The sequence below is a fragment of the Cervus elaphus genome, chromosome 2 (genome assembly GCF_910594005.1).
Source record: "Cervus elaphus chromosome 2, mCerEla1.1, whole genome shotgun sequence".
NCBI classification, from domain to species: domain Eukaryota; kingdom Metazoa; phylum Chordata; class Mammalia; order Artiodactyla; family Cervidae; genus Cervus; species Cervus elaphus.
Window position 1 is genome coordinate 10237062 of NC_057816.1, and position 21460 is coordinate 10258521.

At 48.2% G+C, this 21460-nt stretch overlaps 1 non-coding gene across 1 annotated transcript; it reads left to right on the forward strand.

Annotated features, from left to right (window-relative positions):
* The first annotated feature begins 1002 nt into the window (after positions 1-1002).
* Positions 1003-1137, forward strand: LOC122677414. Its single transcript, XR_006335774.1, has one exon. It is a non-coding gene; the product is annotated as a small nucleolar RNA SNORA70 (small nucleolar RNA).
* The last annotated feature ends 20323 nt before the right edge of the window (positions 1138-21460 follow it).

Sequence of the window (21460 nt, forward strand, 5' to 3'; positions counted from 1 at the left end):
TCAGTAGATGAATGGATGAAGACAACGGGGCATAAACACACAGAGGAATATTATTCAGCCTTTAAAAAGGCAGAAAACCCTCTCATCTGCACAGTGTGGATGAACTTCATACTAAGTGAAATAAGCCAGTCACCAAAGGAAAATTACTGCATGGTTCCACTTATGCTGTGCTGTGCTTAGTCATGTCAGTCATGTCCGACTCTTTGTGATCCCACGGACTGTAGTCCACCAGGCCCCTCTGTCCATGGGATTCTCCAGGCAAGCACACTACAGTGGGTTGACATGCCCTCCTCCAGGGAATCTTCCCACCAGGGATCGAACCCAGGTCTCCCTCATTGTGGGTGGATTCTTAACTGTCTGAGCCACCAGGGAAACCCAAGAACACTGGAGTGGGTAGCCTATACCTTCTCCAGGAGAACTTCCCAACCTAGGAATTGAACCGGGGACTCCTGCATTGCAGGTGGATTCTTTATCAGCTGAACTTTCCGAGAAGCCCCAATCAAACTCCTAGAAATAGAATGGTGGGTGCCAGAGTCTAGGGGAAGGGAAAATAGGAAGTTGTTCAGTGGGAAATAAAGTTTCAGTTGTTTAAGATATAAAGCTCTTGAGAACTGTTGTATGACGATGTAAATTGAGTTAATGTTTTCACGTGTATTTTTAATTTTTTATTTTATTTATTTTATTTTTGGCTGCAAGTGGTCTTTGTTGCTGCATGGGCTTTTCTCTAGTTGCAGTGAGCAGGGGCTACTATCTAGTTGAGGGGCATGAGCTTCTTATCACAGTCGCTTCTCTCATTGCAGGGCACAGGATCTAGGGAGTGTGGGCTTCAGTAGTTGCGGCTCCCAGGCTCTAGAGCACAGGTTCAATAGCTTGGCGCACAGATGTAGCTGTTCCCTGGCTGTGGGATCTTCCCGGATCAGGGATGGAACCTGTGTTTCCTGCATTGACACGTGGATTCTTGACCAGGGAAGTCCCATGTATACTTTTAGAAAGGATAATCATTTGCAGCCAATTAAGCCGACTGTGCTCTTTTCCCCATGGGGGCCCAGTGTGCAAGGGCTGCAAATAGCAGCCTCCTTGGTAGTGTATGCAGCCTGTTGCCTGTACAGGTAGCCCTAAGGGACCTTGGAGACAACTCTTCCTAGTGGGCATTCATGACTGGCCTGCTGTTTCTCAACCTAGACTCCAGACAGGTATGCGCGGTGCCTTTGGAAGGCCCCAGGGCACAGTGGCCAGGGTCCACATTGGCCAGGTCATAATGTCCATCCGCACCAAGCTACAGAACAAGGAGCATGTGATTGAAGCCCTCCGCCGGGCCAAGTTCAAGTTCCCTGGCTGTCAGAAGATCCACATCTCCAAGAAGTGGGGATTTACCAAGTTTAATGCGGATGAATTTGAGAATATGGTGTCAGAAAAGCGACTCATCCCGGACGGCTGTGGGGTCAAATACATCCCTAATCGTGGTCCCCTGGACAAATGGCGGGCCCTGCACTCATGAGCATCAGCTCTGTTCCCTCCTTAATCATGCTCACCAATAAATGCTATTTCCTGTCAAAAAAAAAAAAAAAAGGATAATCTATCCATGTCTTTTTGTTGTTGTTGTTGTTTGATGTGGATAATTTTTTTTTAAAGTCTTTATTGAATTTGTTACAATATTGCCCCTGTTGTATGTTTTGGTTTTTTGGCCTCAAGACACGTGCGATCTTAGCTCCCTGACCAGGGATCGAACCCCCATCCCCTGCATTGGAAGGTCTTAAGTCTTAACCACTGGACCACCAAGGAAGTCCCAAATGTCAGGTGATTTTTACTATGATTTTTTAATGTGATGTGGGCTTCCCTGGTGACTCAGACAGTAAAGAATCGGCCTGCAATGTGGAAGACCCTGGTTTGATCCCTGGGTCGGGAAGATCCCCTGGAGAAGGAAAGGGCAACCCATTCCAGGATTCGTGCCTGGAGAATTCCATGGATGGAGGAGCCTGGCAGGCTACAGTCCATGGGGTCGCAAAAGAGTCAGACTTGACTGAGCAACTAAGTTTCACTTTCACTTTTAAAGTGATTCCTGTGGTGGAGAGGCTGATCCTTTGCCTTGGTTAACCCAACCTTCCCCACACTTGATCTTCAAAGGAGGTCCCACCCTGTGCTGCCCAGACCAGACATGGCACCCTTGGGTGCACAGTGAAAGCGTCAGGGGCAAATCCAACAAAGAAGGGAGTGGCTCACTGGGGCTAAGATGCATGTGCAGCCCCGCCCTGCCGCTTTGCAGGCCTTCCCCAGTCACTGCAGAACTGACTGGGTGTGGATATGTTACCTTCCTCTGCAGGCACAGGGCCCTTCCGTTGTTGGGCTCTTGCATGGCTCTCAGCCCATGCTCCTGAATCCCGCCATCCCCTTTTCTCATATCTCACATCGCTGCTGATGCCAAGTTGTGTGCCTGGACCACTGTGAGGCATGGCGCTCGGCAAACTCATCCCATCAGAACTGGTGGAAGCTTGGCTAAAAGGGGACAGTCAACTAATGTCTGTTATTGGTGCGTGTGTGTGAGTCACTCAGTCCTGTCTGACTCTTTGAGACCCCAAGGACTGTAGCCCACCAGGCTCTTCTGTCTGTGGAATTCTCCAGGCAAGAATACTGGAGTGGGTAGTCATTCCCTTCTCCAGGGGAACTTCCCAACTCAGGGATCGAACCTGGGTCTCCTCCCTTACAGGCAGATTCTTTACAATCTGAGCCACCAGGGAAGCCCTGTTAAATGGATCCCAAAGAAACTGAGTTTACATGGCTCTCAAGTAACTTCCAGTTAATCCTCTTTGCAATGCCAGCTGGAAGGAATGCTCCTCCAGGAGGTATACAGGGAAGAAGTGCAAGCGTCCTTATCTCCCATTGACAGCTGACCACATGGAGGCCCAGAGAGACTGGCAACTTGCCCAAGTCCACTTAGCTAGTTAGCAGCAGAGTTGGGACCAACTTCCGTAGGTCTGGCTCCAGGCCTGGTGTCCGATCAGGTGAAGTGAAGTGAAGTGAAGTTGCTCAGTCATGTCCGACTCGTAGTGACCCCACGGACTGTAGCCTACCAGACTCTTCCGTCCATGGGATTTTCCAGGCAAGAGTACTGGAGTGGGTTGTTCCTTCTCCAGGGGATCTTCCCGACCCAGGGATCGAATCCGGGTCTCCCGCATTGTAGACAGACGCCTTACAGTCTGAGCCACCGGGGAAGTCCAGGACCAGACATGTCCGATCAGGTGCATGCGCGCAAATCACCCAGTCAGTTCTCCATCATAAGCACCACAGGCCCTGGGCCTAGTGCTCATGAGCTTTGCCAAGGCCCAAGAAAACATGTTGGTCCCTAAACTCAAAAAGAGAATAGCAAGACTTCCTTGGTGGTAGAGGATAGGAATCTGCCTGCCAATGCAAGTGACACGGGTTGGACCCTGGTCCCGGAAGATCCCACATTTTGCCAAGCAACGAAGCCCATGAGCCACAACTACCAAGCCCGCGTGCTGCAACTACTGAAACCTGTGTGCCTAGAACCTGGACTCCGCAAAAAAGAGTGGGCCCCACTCGCTGCAACTAGAGAAGGCCAAGCGCAGCAACGAAAACCCAGTGCAACCAAAATAATAAATTTTTTTTTTAAATTTTTAAAAAGAAACCGGGAGGAGGAAAGGTTGGGGATAGGTGAGGTATGTGATTGCCAAAAACAAAGGAGTGATGTGATGGTAAAGAAAAAAAAGAAGAAGAAAGAAAAACAATAAAAGAATAAAAGTAAATATTGAGAATTTCCTGGCGGTCCAGTGGTTAGGACTCTGCACGTCCACTGCCGAGGGGCTGGGTTCAATCCCTGTGGAGGGAGCTAAGATCCCGCAAGCCACATGGCATAGCAAAAAAAAATTTTTTTTTATTTTTTAAGCATGTGTTTATAAACTGTGACACTGTCATCTATTCAACTGCAGTTGAGTTCAACTATTTTTGGTTACTTTTCCATTAAGTTGAATGAGGGGGGTACCTACATTTTAATGTATTTGCTGTGATACGCAGTGGAGCCTCGAAAATCAGAGTGCTGGGCCCCCATAGGTCTTCAGACAGACACTTGGGTAGTAGAACTCTGAAGGGCACAGGTCTGGGCACCCCAGCTCCAATGTCCCGCCTCTGAGATAACTGTATTATTTGGTAAAATGATAGCAGCAAGCCAGACAAAAGAGCACTTGGTAGAAACTCCTCCTGTCTCCAGTGGGGCCCAAATGCTGCTTAGAAAGACTCATCAATGCCATCTTCTAGATTTACTTAAGCAGCCATGTAGAATCAGACACTCTGAGAGGCAGCACTGACTCAAAAAAGACCTGATGAGACAATGCTTGGGAAATGGAAGGGGTGAGAGTGATACATCTGACGTCACCTCTGGAAGAACCCTGGAGGCTGCTGAAAGATAGCCTGAGGGAGAAGCTTCATGAATGGGAGCATATCCCAGAGAGAATCACAGAGAGATAGATGGTTCCCTGATGGAACCATGCCTGAAGCCCACTTGATTTCTCAGCTACAAGAGCCAACAAATCCCCTTTGTTGCTCCGCTAGTGTGGGTTGAGTTTTGTTGTCTGAAATCAAAACCATCCTGACTGAGGTAGCCCTCCCACCTCTCTCATCCCTCTGATCCCGGAAAGAATCCAGAAGAGAGACCTTAGCTCCTTGCCCAGGAATCAAACCTGGGTAGTTTGGGTTAAAACCAGGCATCCTCACCACTAGACCACCAGGGGCTAGAGGCTAGAACAGTGGTCCTGGCTCTTTCCCCTGTTTGAAAGCAAGAATTTGTTTCTAGGAGGCAAAAACTGTACAAACAGGTACAAAATTTATTATTAAGACACAGCACAACATTTAGGAGAGCACGCAGAGAAATAGCTTATTTACTTAAGTCAGAAGTTAGGCAGAAATGCACACCCAGAGAGGAACGCAGGTGTCCTGAAAGAGGAGTGTCATAAAGAGGTGATACAAATCACTTACCTAGGGCAGTCCTTCCGGGTCTTTGTTTACCTTTGCTTGTTTGTTTGTGTTTTAAATTGTAAATATTTATTTGGCTTTGTCGAGTGTTTGTGCGGTGTGTGGGACCTAGTTCCCTGACTAGGGATGGAACCTGGGGCCCCTGCATTGGGGATGCAGAGTCTTAGCCACTGGACCACCAGGGAAGTCCCAACTTGTTTCTTTTTCACATTTGACCTGTCTTAGGACCCTCCCCAACATGCGTGCTCAACTTTTTGCTAAGACGGATCTCACCTCCATCTTGGGTTTGTAGGTGTGTGCCCACGCTTATGGGGTGGAGCCCCCTCTCCTTTTGATCCCCAAGGAGCCTTCCTGCATGTGTGCAGACAGGGAAGCTTTCCTTGAACTCAGGAGGGGTCATTGCATTTTTATCAGAACAGAGCTTAGCGTCTGCCACCAGCTCTGTCCTTGGAGTGTCCGGGTGAGAACAAAGCTTCAGTTTTACTCCACTTGACAGACTCCAGCTGTCCAACCCCAGGGGCCCACCTGTCTCCTGCCTGACATCCACCTCGAGCACAACCTCAGAAGCCCTTCCCTAGAGCACTTTCTTAGGGGTTGGCCAAGAGGCAACTGCACTCAGGCCGTCTGACCTTTCACTCACTGTGACAGAGCCAACCTGAAACCCGAGAGCTTTAGAGAAACATTCCTTTCCCTAGAGGTGGCCGAGAGGATCAGGGTGTCCAGGAAGCTGGGCTTGGGATGGGAGTGTCTGTGCTGCTGGGCCCAGCACTTTTGTTCCTCCCTCTTATGCCCTCCACACCCTCCTAGCAGTAAGTTGGGTAAGCAGACAGAATGCCCAAACCCCATTCACCCATTGCATAACCATTTACTAACCCCACTGTAAGACACCCCATGATGGGTTCTGGGCAAAGACAGGGGAGCGGTGAGCAGAGCATGGGCTTTAGCAGAGGCCTGAGTAACCTGGGCAATGGGAGGGGAACTAGGAGGAGTTAGAGTGTGGGGTCTGGAAATTCCCTTGTGGTCCAGTGGTTAGGACTCTGAGCTTTCACTGCTGGGCCCAGGTTCTATCCCTGGTTGGGGAACTGAGATCCCACGAGCCTTGTGGCAAAAAAAAAAAAAAAAATTAAAATTAAAAAGAAAAAGAGTATGTGGGCTTTGGATCTGAAGTGCAGTTGTCCTTGGGCAAGTCACTTTGTAATTCTGTGCATCAGTTTTCTTATCTGGCAAATGATTGGCATATCTTGTAAGTATTAGTTTTTTATTATTATTTGTTTTTATTATTAAGCATTAATTTTTATTATTATTGGATTCATTTTTAAGAAAGAGAATTGACTTTAACCCAACCAGCTGGGCAGAGCTTGGGCTCACTGAGGATGCCTGACCTTGGAATACAGGAAATTTCAGCTAAAGGGCTTTAGGCAGGGACTTCCCTGAAAGTCCAGTGATTAGGACTCCATGCTTCCACTGCAAGGAGCACTGATTTGATCCCTGGGGAACTAAGATCCTATGAGACCAATTCCAATTTCACCTCTGAGGTTCCCATTCTGGGCTTCTATTCAGAAATGCAGGAGGGGTCCTTCCTAATTCTTAGTTAAGTGCAAAGAACCATGTTTGAGGGAAGGAGGGACCTTCCTGGGACAAAAGGATTCCTCCTTTTCACAGCAGTTCAATTCCACGCAACCGGAGTTTGCACTGAGCACCTGCCGTGTGCCAGGGCTCAGGCTTGCGTACTGGGAGCAGAGAAGAAAGCAAGGTTCCTGTGTCCCCTGAGCCCTCGGCCTCGAGGCCACGGAGGGATGGTGATGGAATGACATCAGTGCCCGCTGTCATTCAATAAAGGGTGAAGGGACCAAGGTCAGAGGAAGAAAGACATTAGCTCTGAACCCTGCAAGACTCCTCAGCAGAAGCAGGATCCAGACCAGGGGAGATGGAAAGAAGGGCAGGCCTTTGATAGGCCTAAGGGCATGGCTCTGGGGAAGAAAGATAAGAAAAGGCACAGAGGTGGGGCCCACAGGGGCCAGCGGGACACAGTCAGGGCGGGAGTGGGTGAGGTGGGACGCCAGGGGGAGACATCGGGAAGACTGAGACCTCCTGCAGCCCCAGCTGGCTCGGCCACCTGTCAGACAACTGTGCCCGGCACTCGGGGGCAGCTGCTGGTAGCAAATTCGGTGAAAGGTCAGTGAAGTTCAGAAAGACTAGAGTGAGGGACTTCCCTTGAAGTCCAGTGGCTAAGACTCTGCGCTTCCACTGCAGGGGGGCATAAGTTCAATCCCTGGTCAGGGAAAAAGATCCCATGGGCCCTGCAGTGTAGCCCCAAGAAAAGGGAAAAAAAGACAAGGGTGAGCCAGACTGGGTGGGGGGGGGGGGGCGGGGTTTGAGGGGGACAGCAGAGCAAGGATCCTTGATGGTCCCGCCACAGGTGCCCGCTTGGTTTGATTCCAGCTCCAATCCCCTCTGACTCTGGAATCTGTTCTGGCCAGGTCCAGGCAGTGTTTCCACAGGCCCCACGATCAGTTGCTAATTGCTGCTCACTTGCCCCAGGGCCCCATAGGGAGTTGACGTCAGGGCTCAGTGCAGCCCTTGTAGCCAGCAGGTATGGCCGGCAAGGTAGTCATTACAGATGCTCGAAGGGATTGTGGTCAGACACGATTGGAACTCACTTGTCACTGCAGCTCCATGGCTCAACCCAGTACTGACTGCATAACTGAATTGTTTGATTGCTTCTTTAGTTGTTCCCTACAGGGCAAGGGGTGTGTATGTGTATGTGATTTTCAAGTATGTGTGTGTGCTGAGTTCTTCATAAATGCGGTTTTGATTGTGGACAGCCCGGTATCTTCTCCTTCTCCTCTGTCCCTTTCTCTGCTGCCTTGACCACTTTGTCTGCTTTGCCCAGGAAGCAGTGCTCACTGCTGAGCATCTAGTCCTCCATCTTTCTCACGCTCGCATATCCATCTGCACGCACTGCACTGGGATTTAATCTCGGGAAGCAGACAAATATAACGAGAGAATGCTGGCTTGGGGGTCAGGAGGCCTACGTCCTGGTCACTGGCTCGACAACACATCTTCTGTGAAGCCCTGAGTCAGGCCTCTCCTCTCGGTGGGCCTCCGTTTCTTTATCTAGGGCCTGGCCCAAAACCAGCATTTAAAAACATTGACTGAATGACTAAATTAGATTAGGTCATCTATAAACGAACTTCCTGGCTTGAAAAATGCTGTGACCCATGAAGGAATTAGTTGCCCTTTAGGTGATTTAAAAAGTAAGTTGGAAAAAAAAAAAAAGTAAGTTGGGCAATTCCCCAGCAGTCGAGTGGTTAAGACTCTGAGCTCTCAATGCAGAGAACACAGGTGCGATTCCTGGTTGGAGAACTAAGATCCTGCCTGCTGCCCGGCATGGCCAAATAAAATAAGATTTTTTTAAAAAAAGAATATGTAAAAAAAAGGAAATTGACTGGAAAATGTGTTGCATTTGTGTCTCTCTCCAAATGTGGGGACAGAGGCCATTCTAATGATAGCACAGGGCAGGGACTGGAATGGGGGTGGGGGGCAGGTGGCGGAATGCCTCCCTGAAGGAAAATTTGGATCCAATACCTAGAAGTTGGGGTGGATGTGGGGAAGTAGGGGTGGATCTTGGGGAAATCATCAATTTCAGAAATAGCAAAATATCTGGATTGCTGCCACTACCACCACATACACACCCACAGTACTGAAAGGACAGCTGGACATGTGAGCAAGTATAAAAAAAAAAAAAAAATAGAGAGAGCTGCTGAATTCCAACTGACTCCAAAGAATTACAAAAGGCAGGGATATTTGAAAGGGGGTTGGAATGTCATCCGTGCAGTGAGAACTAAAAGAAGGGAAGGGAAAGAGCACGTTGTACCCTCCCTTGGGAAGGTTCCCCTGGGTCGGGCACAGGCATCTGCCCTAGACCACGTGCTCTGTCTGAACGGTGGGTGAATTCTCTGCTGAAAAGGCCAAGGGTGGGCTGAGGCCCTGCTGAGGGATTGGCATTGCCCCAGTTGGGAAGCAGGTCCTATGTGCCCTGATGTGTGGGCAGCCTCAGTGGCAGGGACCCAGACTTTTCTTTTGGGAAAGTTCACACGATTCCCAGATTCTCCCTGGGAATCTGAGGAATCTCCCAGGGCTGCAAACCCTGGGAAGAGGCATTACTGACAGCTCCCCAACCGTGGTGTGTCCAAGGGGAGCTCAGGCCCACGGGGCACACAGGCATGTGAGGAGCTAGCCTTGGTCCCTGTGAGTAGTATATTCTAGGAGGAGACGTGAGTTCGATCCCTGGGTCGGGAAGATCCCCTGGAGAAGGAAATGGCAACCCACTCCAATATTCTTGCCTGGGAAATCCTGTGGACAGAGGAGCCTGACAATCTGCAGTCCACGGGGTTGCAAAGAGTTGGATATGACTTAGCAACTAAATAGCAACAAGCCCAGAGTACTCTCAGGGCTCAGGGGTGGGTCTGGATCCAGCTGCCCCACTCAGAGATGCCATGGAATAGCCAAGGGTCTCCAGGCCTTCCGGTCACCTCTTAGCCCTGCTAGCCACGAGCACCAAGCTTGGGAGATAACTCAAGACCAAGTACACAGCCTGAACCTTGTCATGGGTTCCCTAACGATGCCTTCTAAAGCATCACAAAACTCCCACCAAGCAAACAGACTCTGGTTACTAACCAAATCAGCTTACTGGTTTTAAAAACTGCCTGTAATATCTGCTAGTGGAATTGCAGCTTTGAAAGTGTCAAGTGTTGACTGCCAACTGGGGCATCCTAAAGCTGGTCAAAGATGGGGGCTGGCTTGCCTTCGCCTGGATTTGGAGCTGAGGAACTGCTCTCTACCTACAAGCATATTTCAGTCTCCAGGCAACTGGAATCTCAAAGGTTTTCTTTCTCCATGCTTTGTGGTCCAGGGTCATGGACTATGAGAATTGTACTACATACTTGCTCCTTGGAAGAAAAGCTGTGACAAAGCTAGACAGCATATTAAAAAGCAGAGACTTCATTTTGCCGACCAAGGTCCATACAGTCAAAGCTATGGTTTTTCCAGTAGTCATGTACAAACATGACAGTTGGACCATAAAGGCAGCTGAGGGCTGAAGAACTGATGCTTTTTGAACTGTGATTCTAAAGAAGACTCTTGAGAGTCCTTTGGACAGCAAGGAGATCAAACCAGTCAATCCTCAAGGAAATCAACCCTGAATACTCATCGAAAGGACTGACGCTGAAGCTGAAGCTCCAATACTTTGGCCACCTGATTCAAAGAGCCAATTCATTGAAAAAGACCCTGATGCTGGGAAAGATTGATAGCAAAAGGAGAAGGGGATGGCAGAGGATGAGATAGTTAGATAGCATCACCAACTCAATGGACATAAATTTGAGCAAACTCAAGAGACAGTGAAGGACAGAGAAGCCTGGCATGCTGCAGACCATGGAGTTGCAGAGTCAGATATGACTTAGTGACTGAACAACAACAATCAGGGCCGCAGATCTGGAAAATTACCCCACAATTAGACTCTGAATTAGTCACACGGCCTTGCCTCTTACCCAGCTGTGGGACGTCCAGCCCAGCAGTCACTGAACCAAACCACTCTGACCATCAGTTTCCTTCTCTGAAAAGTGGAGAGTGCTTCTAGTACCAGGACCTGCCCCACCTCCTACTCAAGAGATGTGGTTGGTTTCAGCCACAATAAGGTGTCAACTTACTTTATGTAAACTCTCTGGCATGTTATGTTTGTAGGATGTAATGATTCTGAGAATGCTCTAATCCCATCTCCAGGAAGCACATTGCTTTTTTTTTTTGGCTGCACCATGCAGCTTGCTGAATCTTAGTTTCCTAAACCAGGGATTAAACCTTGGTCCCCAGTAGTGAGGCTGATTCCTAGGTGGTGTAGTTGGTAAAGAATCCACCTTCTATGCAGGAGACACAGGTTCAGTCCCTGGGTTGGGAAGATGCCCTGGAGGAGGAAATGGCAACCTACTCAAGTACTCTTGCCTGGAGAATTTTATGGACAGAAGAACCTGGAGGGCTATAGTCCAAGGTGTCACGAAGAGTCAGACACAACTGAACACACATGCATGCATGCCCCAGCAGTGAAAGCTTCAAATCCTAACCACTGGACTGTCAGTGGATTCCACGTAGAGAGAATCCATCCTTCTAGTTTTCCTCCCTGGCCCCTAGTGACCTCCCACAAATTCCTCCAGCCGAGGAAACTCTCTGTGGCCACCATCACAGGCAAAGGGAACAGGTCCACAGAGCAGGGAGCTCCTGATCCCACATGCCATCACTGTCCCCATGGTCCAAGTGGTCACAGACCACTCCGCCCTGCAGTGTCCTCAGCTCTCTGCCAGGAAATAATCCTCAGACCCCACAGAGGCTCATGTACTCTCTGCATCTTCCTCGTGAAGAGCAGGAAGAGCTGGGCTTAAGATGGAAAAAGCAAACCTACAAGGCAAGAGGTGGAAGGCCTATCCCACAATAACAGGACAGGTGAGTAAGAGCTGGCCTCTTAAATGAATCCAACACACAGTTCTCGGTAGCCTGGGAGCCTGGCGCTTTGAGGGTCTTGTAGTGGGGAATGTGAGGCACTGCCCAGGTGAACAGGCCAGGAGCTCCTCTTCTGGTGCGGGAGGCAGGTACAGAACAGGTCACTGCCTATGGCCCTGGAGAAATGTTCAGAGCACAGGAGGGCACAAAGAATGGAAATTCTCAGCTCTGCAGGGCGATAGGGAAACATCATGGAAGCTATGTGAGCTGGGTGTCAAAGGCTGGGTTGTCTTCAGACAGAAAAGTCAGGGCAGCACACAGCCTGGACAGAGGGACCAGCTGTCACAAGCCCCGAGGTATAGGGGACTGCTCCTGGGCAGCAAGGAATAGCTGAAGAGGAGGACCCGGGGGAGAGTGGGTGGCAGATGGGCAGGGCCTCTCCCTCCACGGTGGACCTGGACTTTTATCCTGAGGGCAGAGTAGAGCCTGGCAGTTGTTCTAAGTGGAGGAGTAAAGCGCTTACCTTTGCATTTCATAAAGCTGAGACAGGCAGAAAAGAGATTACAATCATTCATATCTGTGGCTTCCTTGGCCACAGATTCAACCAACGGATCAAGAATATTTTTGAAGAAAATTCTAGAAAGTTCCAAGATGCAAAACTTGAAATTGCCATGTGCCTGGCATATTTACATAACATTTACATTGTATTAGGTATCATAAGTAACCTAGAGACAATTTAAAGTACACAGGAAGATGTGCATAGGTTATATGCAAATACCACACCACTTTATTTTCTTTCATTTTATTTTTTGGCAGTGCCACATAGCATGTGGGATCTTAGTTCCCCCATGAAGGATGGAACCCATGCCCCCTGCAGTGGAAGCACAGAGTCTTAACCACCAGACTGAAGGGAAGTCCCAATACTACATCGTTTTATATAAGGGACTTGGGAAAGATTGAAGGTGAGAGGAGAAGGGGACAACAGAGGATGAGATGGTTGGATGGCATCACTGACTCAATGGGCATGAGTTTGAGCAAAGTCCGGGAGTTGGTGATGGACAGGGAGGCCTGGCGTGCTGCAGTCCATGGGGTCACCAAGAGTCGGACACGAATGAGTGACTGAACAGAACTGGACATCTTTGGATTTTTTTTTTTTTTTTTTTTTGCATCTTTGGATTTTGGTACCCGCAGGAGTCCTGGGGATGCTGGTAGTTAGAGAGGGGTGGGGCTGCAACCCGCAGTACAGGCAGGAAATAGGAGCCAGGGACACTGGTAGCCGCCCAGGTTGACTAGGGCCTTCTCCATCATAACGATGAGGTCTTCTGGGTCCTTCCCCTCTTCCTGGGACATGTAGGACTCCCCTCTGCTGACCACTGAGGCCCCATCTGTTGGCTCAGCCAGAAAAACCAGCTTGCCTGGACTGCCCCTACTGCCCTTCCCAGAAAGTCAATGAATCACCCTTCCGCATTCTACTGACTCCCAGCTTGGTTAGCCCCAGGGTGTTCTTTATACTTTAGCCTCTCCTCTGCCCCAGGCTACAAGGACTTCCTAAGGAGCTTCTGTATCCTGTCCCAGACCCTCCTACCCCCTACTCAGTGCAGCCTGAAACTCAAGCTTTTGCCTCAACCTCCAGCAGACAGAGCACTGTGCTTGTTTAGCCTCGCTGGGTGTGGGTGAAGTGAGTGTCTGCGGCATGAGAGGCAAGGCAGACACCAGTCTCCACTCCCACAAGGAGGCAATCCCAGCCCCTGCCTGCCCAGCCTTGCCAAGACAAGCGCACCACCCTACTCTTGCCCCCTGTCCAAGGCTGACTTTTGTGGAACCAGGCCTCTGCTGATTTGGCCAAGGTGGGCATGACTGAGCCTGGACTGGGTGACATGGGTATGCCATGTGGCTGGGTATAAGCTCATGGGGTGCAACATGAATCATGGTGACAAGAGCACCCAAAGTGTGTGTGTGTTGGGGTGGGTACCCAGGGTAGCATGGCAGAGGGTTGACTCCAGAGACTGTAAATAAATACAAGCATCAAAGTTGAGAAAGGGAGACTTCCCTGGTGGTTCAGTTGTTAAGACTCCCAGCTTCCACTGGAGGGTTCGATCCCTGGTCTGGGAACCAAGATCCCACATGCCACGTGGTGTGGCCAAACAGAAAAAAGTTCAGAAAGGCCAGGTGACTTCATCGAAGCTTTCAGAATGTGGGCACATACCCAGCAGGTCCTTTGGGAGGATATAGCAAGAGACCAGGCAGAGACTAGGTATTCCACTGGGCCTGATGATTTCAGAGAAGGGCCCTAGGGCTGAAATCTGTCAGAACTGGAAGGGCCCCTGGACTGTGCTAGGGTCTGGGGATACCCGTTAAAATGGAGCCCAAAGTTCAGTAGGAAGGCAGACAAGTAAAGGACAGCTAGGGCCTGTAGGATAAGGTCTCTGGCAAAGGTGTGGTTGTGGGCTTGCCCAGAGGGAGCTCCCATAGATGCCATAAGGCCTGAGTTGCCATAAAAAGTGAGCCTTCTGGGACTTCCTTGGCAGTCCAGTGGTTAAGACTTCGCCTTCCAATGCGGGGGGTGAGGGTTTGATACCCCACTGGGGAGCTAGGATCCCACACGCTCCAAAAAACCAAAGCATAGAACAGAAGCAATGTTGTAACAAATTCAATAAAGACTTTTAAAAAATGAGCCTTCCATTCTCAAGTTATCCTCTAACATTCCAGGTCATGGTTCTTGACCTTAACCTCCTGAGAAAGGGGGAACCTGAGTGCCTAGACTATGTCTACATTGCCTGATGGATTTTCAAGACACAGTTTAAGGACAAACTCTCTGAATCATGGTTGCAACATCCAGAAATGTACCAGAATCTGATTCAGTACCATGTTTTCCAATTTCTGAACTCTGATTTCCCCACACTTCACTCTTCTAACTCCAGGGAAAATCCTAGTTACTTAAAACACTGGCTCTTCAGTGAAAACATCATTTAACCCATCCTTGCCCAATCCTCAGCCATGCTTCAGGTCCGGTGATTCTCTTCATGGTCATCAGCTTTGCACAAACTATTTCGGGCTCTGCTTTTTCACATAACATCATTTCATATACACTTTCCAGCCACATATTTATCCATTTTCATGACCACACCCTCATGTGTCTTGTCCTTCATTTTCAGCTTGTGTTTCTGCTAGTGATAATGGCCTTAGGCACGCCCTGGTGTTTTACCGGCCTCTCACTTCTTTTTCTGTAAAATAGGCTGATCTGGAAACTCTAAGGTCCTTTCTAAGCCTTAATATTCTGAGGTCTATGATTTCCCGGCTGTGGAATCATAACCTCATAGCAACAATCCCTAGAAAGGAGAGAGCTCCAACATCTGTTGAGAACTCACTGTGAGGCAGAAAAGCACTGAGAAAGAAATGGGTACAAAAAAAAGAAAAGGCAATTCCCTGGTGGTGGTCAGTGGTTAGGATTCTGTGCTTTCACTGTGGAGGCTCTGGGTTCAATAACATCCTGCAAGCCATGCAGCGAGGCCAAAAAAAAAAAAAAGAAAAAGATTTTGTAAAAAAGAAGAAAAACAAAAAGTGACACCTCCCCTTTCCTGCAAAAACACCATCGGAGGTCTGGCTGGGGGAACTAGACCCTTTTGTTCCTTCCAGCCTGGACACCTAGCCACACTAGGAAATGTGGCTCACCCTACAATAAAATCCTCCAGCTGGTTCCTTCCCTCCATGACAAAGCACTTTTGGAGCCCAAGCCCAACCCTTCCAGCCCAGCAGAGTGCTGAGTCATGGTGGGACAGCAGCTCTCCACCCCGCCCCCCACCGCTCCCTCCCCCACCCCCCTCCAGTTCCCGGATGAGCGGGTGTTCTCCAGAAACTACTGGCCTGGCTCTTCCCTCGTCTCAGCCTCCTCCCGCCTAGGCGGCTGTCCTGGGAGGCCTGCCAAACCCCCCTCCTCCACAGAGTCACGGGGAACTGGAGGAGCAGGAGGGGGAAACCTGGCCAACAAAGGTCCAAAGATCAGGCCAGGGCTTTGGAAGAACCTAGAAGCTTGGAGATGGCAGTTCTGACACCCCAGGGCTCCCAGAAGGTGGGGAACAGGCCCAAGCAAACACACACACATCACACACACACACACCAGCACAAGATTCCCCTTTCATTTTTCCCAGCCAGCCTCCCCCAGCAGCCTTCTACATATTCCAAGCTGATTCTCAGTTTTGCCGTGATGGTCACTGTAGCTGCATGTGTTTAACTAAGCACAGAGCCAAGAAACCTCTTTTTTGCACCGGAACAACTTCTGGTAGGGCCAACTTCACGCTGGCTGTGTCCACCTGGATGTCCCAGAGGCCCTGAAACTTGGCACAGCTAGTACAAATCCAAGCTGGCCTTCTTCAATAGCCTTCCCCCAAAACTGCATTTCCTTCTGTGCCCCCATCCTCAGTAAATGGCAGCAGTAATCCAGCTCCCCAGGTCAGAAAGCTGGGGGCTCTCCTGCCCACTCCCACCCCTTACCACCCTGGAGACACTATCGAATCAGCAACCTCATCCTGTCTGTTCTATCAGCTCCATATTTCTCAACTCTGCTTTCTGTCTCCTTTGCTCACTGAGAAGGGCTGTTGCCTCTGAATAGGTACTCAGCCCTCTTGTCTGACTTTAATCCATCCTCCACCTTCAAGATGCATACATCCATCCATTCAGTGCATACTGAGGACCAAGTCACAAGCATCTTGCAAAATGCCTGAAGTGTAGGATGAAGACAGGACCAACGCCTGCCTTCCAGGAGCTTACAGTATATAGTTAACAGGGAAGACAATCCAAAAATGATCTACGTGTCTATGACATACAGTTAAACATACAAATATTTATTTCCTAGTATGGTTGTTAACCTTCACTATTTAACAAGCTACTAATATCAACTTACTTTATATTTGCATTTTGTTTATGGCATCTTTGAACTTTCCTGGTGGCTCAGTGGTAAAGAATCTGCCTGTCAACGCAGGATACAAGGATTCAACCCCTGGGTCTGGAAGATCTCCTGGAGAAGGAAATGGCAACCCACTCCAATTTTCTTGCCTGGGAAGTCCCATGGACAGAGGAGCCAGGTGGGCTGCGGGCCAGAGTCTGACGTGACTTAGTGACTCTACAGCAACAACATGGCATCTTTTGTCTTACAGCTTTTCATTTTTATAACTGTATGATTTCATTTAAGTGAAATTCCAGAACATGCAAAGTTAATTAAGCAATATTGAAAAAGTATCAGAAGAGTGGTGGCTTTGAGGGAAGTGGGGGAAATCTACCGGAAAGGGGTTCAAAGGGACTTTCTGGGATAATGAAAATGTTCTGCATCTTGTTTCAGCTGTATTCAAATGTCAAAACACATTTAATGAAACACCTAAGATTCTGCATTTTATTTATGTTAATTATACCTTAATTTTTTAAAAATGAAAAATTATTCATTTTTGCAAAGAAAAGAGTTTTGTTGGCTCTTTACCTGCTTGGTTCCAGTCAGCTTCATATTCCTAGATTCAGAATATTTTTCTAGGTATGTCTCCTAGGTATAACTCCACATATTTTGAATTCATCTAGCTTTGGTGGGATCACACCCTTTATTCTCTTTCCCTAGGTGCTTGGTCCAACTGAAAGAACTTCCTTGCAACTACCTTGATCCGTTCAAGACATTTTACCAAACTATGTGACAGCCATGACCTTGATTTGGTCACTGCCGGGAGGATTCATCTTAATCAGCCTTTGTTACTCAAAGTATTTCTTGATTTTATTTTTTACTAATTGAAAAAAAACAGAGATCTATCTTAGATACTACAAGTCCCAGAAATTTTGGATTTGCTCCTTTCCCCTTCATTCCTGCTTGCAGAGGCCAATTCGGTTCTGAATTCATCTCTTTCCTGTAATTAATTAAGTAAGTAAAGTCGCTCAGTCATGTCCGACTCTTTGCGACCCCATGGACTGTAGCCTACCAGGCTTCTCCCATGGGATTTTCCAGGCAAGAGTCCTGTAATTAAATGTACCGGATAACCAAGACACTCTTGTAATATTCTGCTTTGCAACCCTGTTACTTTTTGAAGCTCTTTCGGGAACTTGAGTGTCATTGATCTCCTCTAGTTTGGCAGATTCTTTTTTTTCTGAAGACTTGGTCTTTTTGCTTTGGTGCACTTCAATAGTTGGGCCTTCTTCCTCTGCCATTGCCTCTCCATGGAGGCTGGGGTGAGGTGTGGTAGGAGTGGGGGTGACCTCTGCCCCACCTGTAGCCCAGAATATCCCACCCTCCACGTCACCAAACCAGTCAGCCGCCCAGATTTTCATTTTTAAGTAGTTAAATCTGCCAACTGGCTTCTTTTTTATGACAGCCTCAGAACACTCCCTATGCCCAAGTTCAGAAAGATAGTCCTCTGTATAGTCTTCTGGTGACGTTATAGGGTTTGTTCTGTTTAAGGCTTAGATCTTTAATTCATCTAGAACATATTTTGAAATACTGAGTTACTTTCCCCCACATGACTATCAATTGTTTCAACATCATTTGAACCCATTCTTGCCCTCTCTCCCAATTGAAATGCCACTTTCAGTTCAGTTGAGTCGCTCAGTCGCGTCCAACTCTTTGCTACCCCATGAATCACAGCACGCCAGGCCTCCCTGTCCATCACCAACTCCTGGAGTTTACTCAAACTCATGCCCATCGAGTCGGTGATGCCATCCAGCCATCTCATCCTCTCTCATCCCCTTTTCCTGCTGCCCCCAATCCCTCCCAGCATCAGGGTCTTTTCCAATGAGTCAACTCTTCGAATCAGGTGGCCAAAATACTGGAGTTTCAGCTTCATCATCAGTCCTTCCAATGAACACCCAGGACTGATCTCCTTCAGGATGGACTGGTTGGATCTCCTTGAAGTCCAAGGGACTCTCAAGAGGCCTCTCCAACACCACAGTTCAAAAGCATCAATTCTTCGGTGCTCAGCTTTCTTCACAGTCCAACTCTCACATCCATACATGACCACTGGAAAAACCATAGTCTTGACCAGACGGACCTTTGTTGGCAAAGTAATGTCTCTGCTTTTCAATATGCTATCTAGGTTGGTCATAACTTCCCTTCCAAGGAGTAAGCGTCTTTTAATTTCATGGCTGCAGTCACCATCTGCAGTGATTTTGGAGCCCCCAAAATTAAAGTCTGACACTGTTTCCACTGTCTCCCCATCTACTTCCCATGAAGTGATGGGACCAGATGCCACGATCTTAGTTTTCTGAATGTTGAACTTTAAGCCAACTTTTTCACTCTCCTCTTTCACCTTCATCAAGAGGCTCTTTAGGTCCTCTTCACTTTCTGCCATAAGGGTGGTGTCATCTGCATATCTGAGGTTATTGATATTTCTCCCAGCAATCTTGATTCCAGCTTGTGCTTCTTCCAGCCCAGCGTTTCTCATGATGTACTCTGCATATAAGTTAAATAAGCAGGGTGACAATATACAGCCTTGACGTACTCCTTTTCCTATTTGGAACCAGTCTGTTGTTCCATGTCCAGTTCTAACTATTGCTTCCTGACCTGCATACAGGTTTCTCAAGAGGCAGGTCAGGTGGTCTGGTATTTCCATCTCTTTCAGAATTTTCCACAGTTTATTGTGATCCACACAGTCAATGCCACTTTAGCATCCACCAAATTCCTATTCCTATGAGGCAGGACCATTTAGTAGCGTTGATCTATGTATCTCTTCCTGTTCCAGTACCAACTTGTTTCTAGTATATTATACTACTTTTTTTATATATCAGGGAGGGAAAATCTAACCTCATAACATTTCCCCCCTAAAATGCTTGTCAGCTTTTCTATACACTCTTCCAAATGAACTTTAGAATCATTTTGTCAAGTTTCCAAAAGACTACTGAGTTTTACAAAAACTGCCCTGAATTTATAGGTTTATTTGGGGAAGAATTGACAGCTTTACAAAAGTGAGGTTGGCTATCTAGAAACATGGTGTCTCTTCATTTATGAAGTTTTCTTTTCTGTCCAGCAGTAAACATACATAGTTTTCTTCACACATTTGTTAATTTTATTCCTAGGTAATTTGAGTTTTTGTTGCCACTATAAATGAAAGCAATGCTTTTCCTTCATTATGTTTTCTAACTGGTGGTGACTGTTACATAGGAAAACTGCATCTGGTGACTTAACCATACTCTTATCCTACTAGTTTTTCTGTTAATTCAGTATAAGTTTTCTTAAAATTAACACATTATTTCTCTGGACAGAAACCCTTTAGTGTCTCCACGTTCTTCAGGATAAGATTGAACCCCTTTTACAGCACACAACCCTTCCTAACTTGGCCCCTATCCTACCCTACAAGCCTTCTCCAACACTGACTCTCAGGCCAAGGTATTTCCTTAAGGTGCCTTGGACAGGCCGTGCATTTCCACCTTTTACATTTGAATATAGAGGCTTCCCAGGTGGCTCAGTGCTAAAGAAATCCGCCTGCCAACAAAGGATATTCTGGTTTGATCCCTGGATTGGAAGGATCCTCTGGAGAAGGAAATGGCAACTCACTTCAGTATTTTTGCCTGGGAAATCTCATAGAGGAGCCTGGCAAGCTACAGTCAGTCCATGGAGTCCCAAAAGAGTTAGTCACAGCTCAGCAACTCAACAACTGCTTGGAATTCTCTCCCCACCTCCCTTTTTATCTTTCCTTCAGACTTTGTTCCTGTGTCACATTCTTAGGGAATCTTTCCCTGACTTCTTATCCCAGACTGGTTAAGATCCCCCCTCGTCTGTAATCTCCCACTATACTTCTGCTTACCTTTTTGTAAGCAGCTCTTGTCCCATTGAAAACTTTTTTCCTGAAACTAACATATGTTCATTTTGAAATGAATACTCAAGATAAACCCTTATAATTCAATCAGTAACTTAGTATTTTAGTAAAGTCCTTAAAAAAAAAAAAACTTTTCATAATTGAAACAGCTGATTTACAATGTTGTGCTAATCTCTGCTGTATAGCAAAGTGATTCAGTTCCAGAGACACGTCTTTTTATTTTTTTGTCTTTTTTTAATTAAAAAAATTTTTTAAGGGTTTTTTTTTTTTTTAATGTTTGGAGGTCAAGCTTCTAGTTGCACGTTTGTGAATATCCTGCAAAGGTTCTTCGGTAGGTCCTCCAAACCTGTGATTCAGCCCCTGGCTAAGAATAGTGACCCGGAGGGTAGCCGACTGGGAGCAGGTGCCTGGCGGCTCTCCATTTCTGCCATCCATGAACTCACACGCACTCCGTGCACAGCTGCAAGCCACACGCATTGCCCCCTCCCCCAGGGTCCCTGGCATCTGTCAGGAAGTGCCATCAGCTTCTCTCCAAGGAGCCACCGGGGGTGGCTCCCCGTAGGGCCTGAGGCTTCTGGGACTGGGGCTGATGAAACAGGCCACTTCAAAATGGCCTCGAGGTATCCTTTCAAGATCCAAGTGGCTTCGTCCCTCTTTTCTAACCCCGGCCCCCCTGTTTTAAGTTACCGGAGATTTTCTCAGAGACCAGTGCATGGGGTCGCAGAGTCAGACACGACTTAGCGATTGAACAACAGTTGCTCAGCCCCATCGTTCTCCCGGGAAGGCGGTCTCCGCCGTCTCTCGGGAAACACAGCCCGCCCAGTCTTTGTTGTATCAAATGCACGAGAAGCCATGTTTGCTTTCAGCACAAGGCGGACAGGGTCGCCGGAGCCCAAAGCGGGCGGGGCGGGCGACCTGCGACGGGCGTTGGACCCCCCACCCCGCCTGCATTCGGCCCCTTTCTAGGCTTTGAGGAAGAGAAAGCGAGCCCCTTTCCCAGCCCCACTCACTCGGCCTCCCCGGGCCCACGTTCACCCTCCAGGTTCCCTATTTGCATTAAGAGGTAACCATCTCGGGCTGTGGGGGTGGCAACTGCGGCTCTAGGGCTCGGAATTTTCAAGTACCCTTGGCCAAGAGTCTCGGGGAGCCCTTTGGGACCTCGGATTCGCCCCGACGCCCCTGGGATCAGGGGCAGTTTCCCGTTGTTT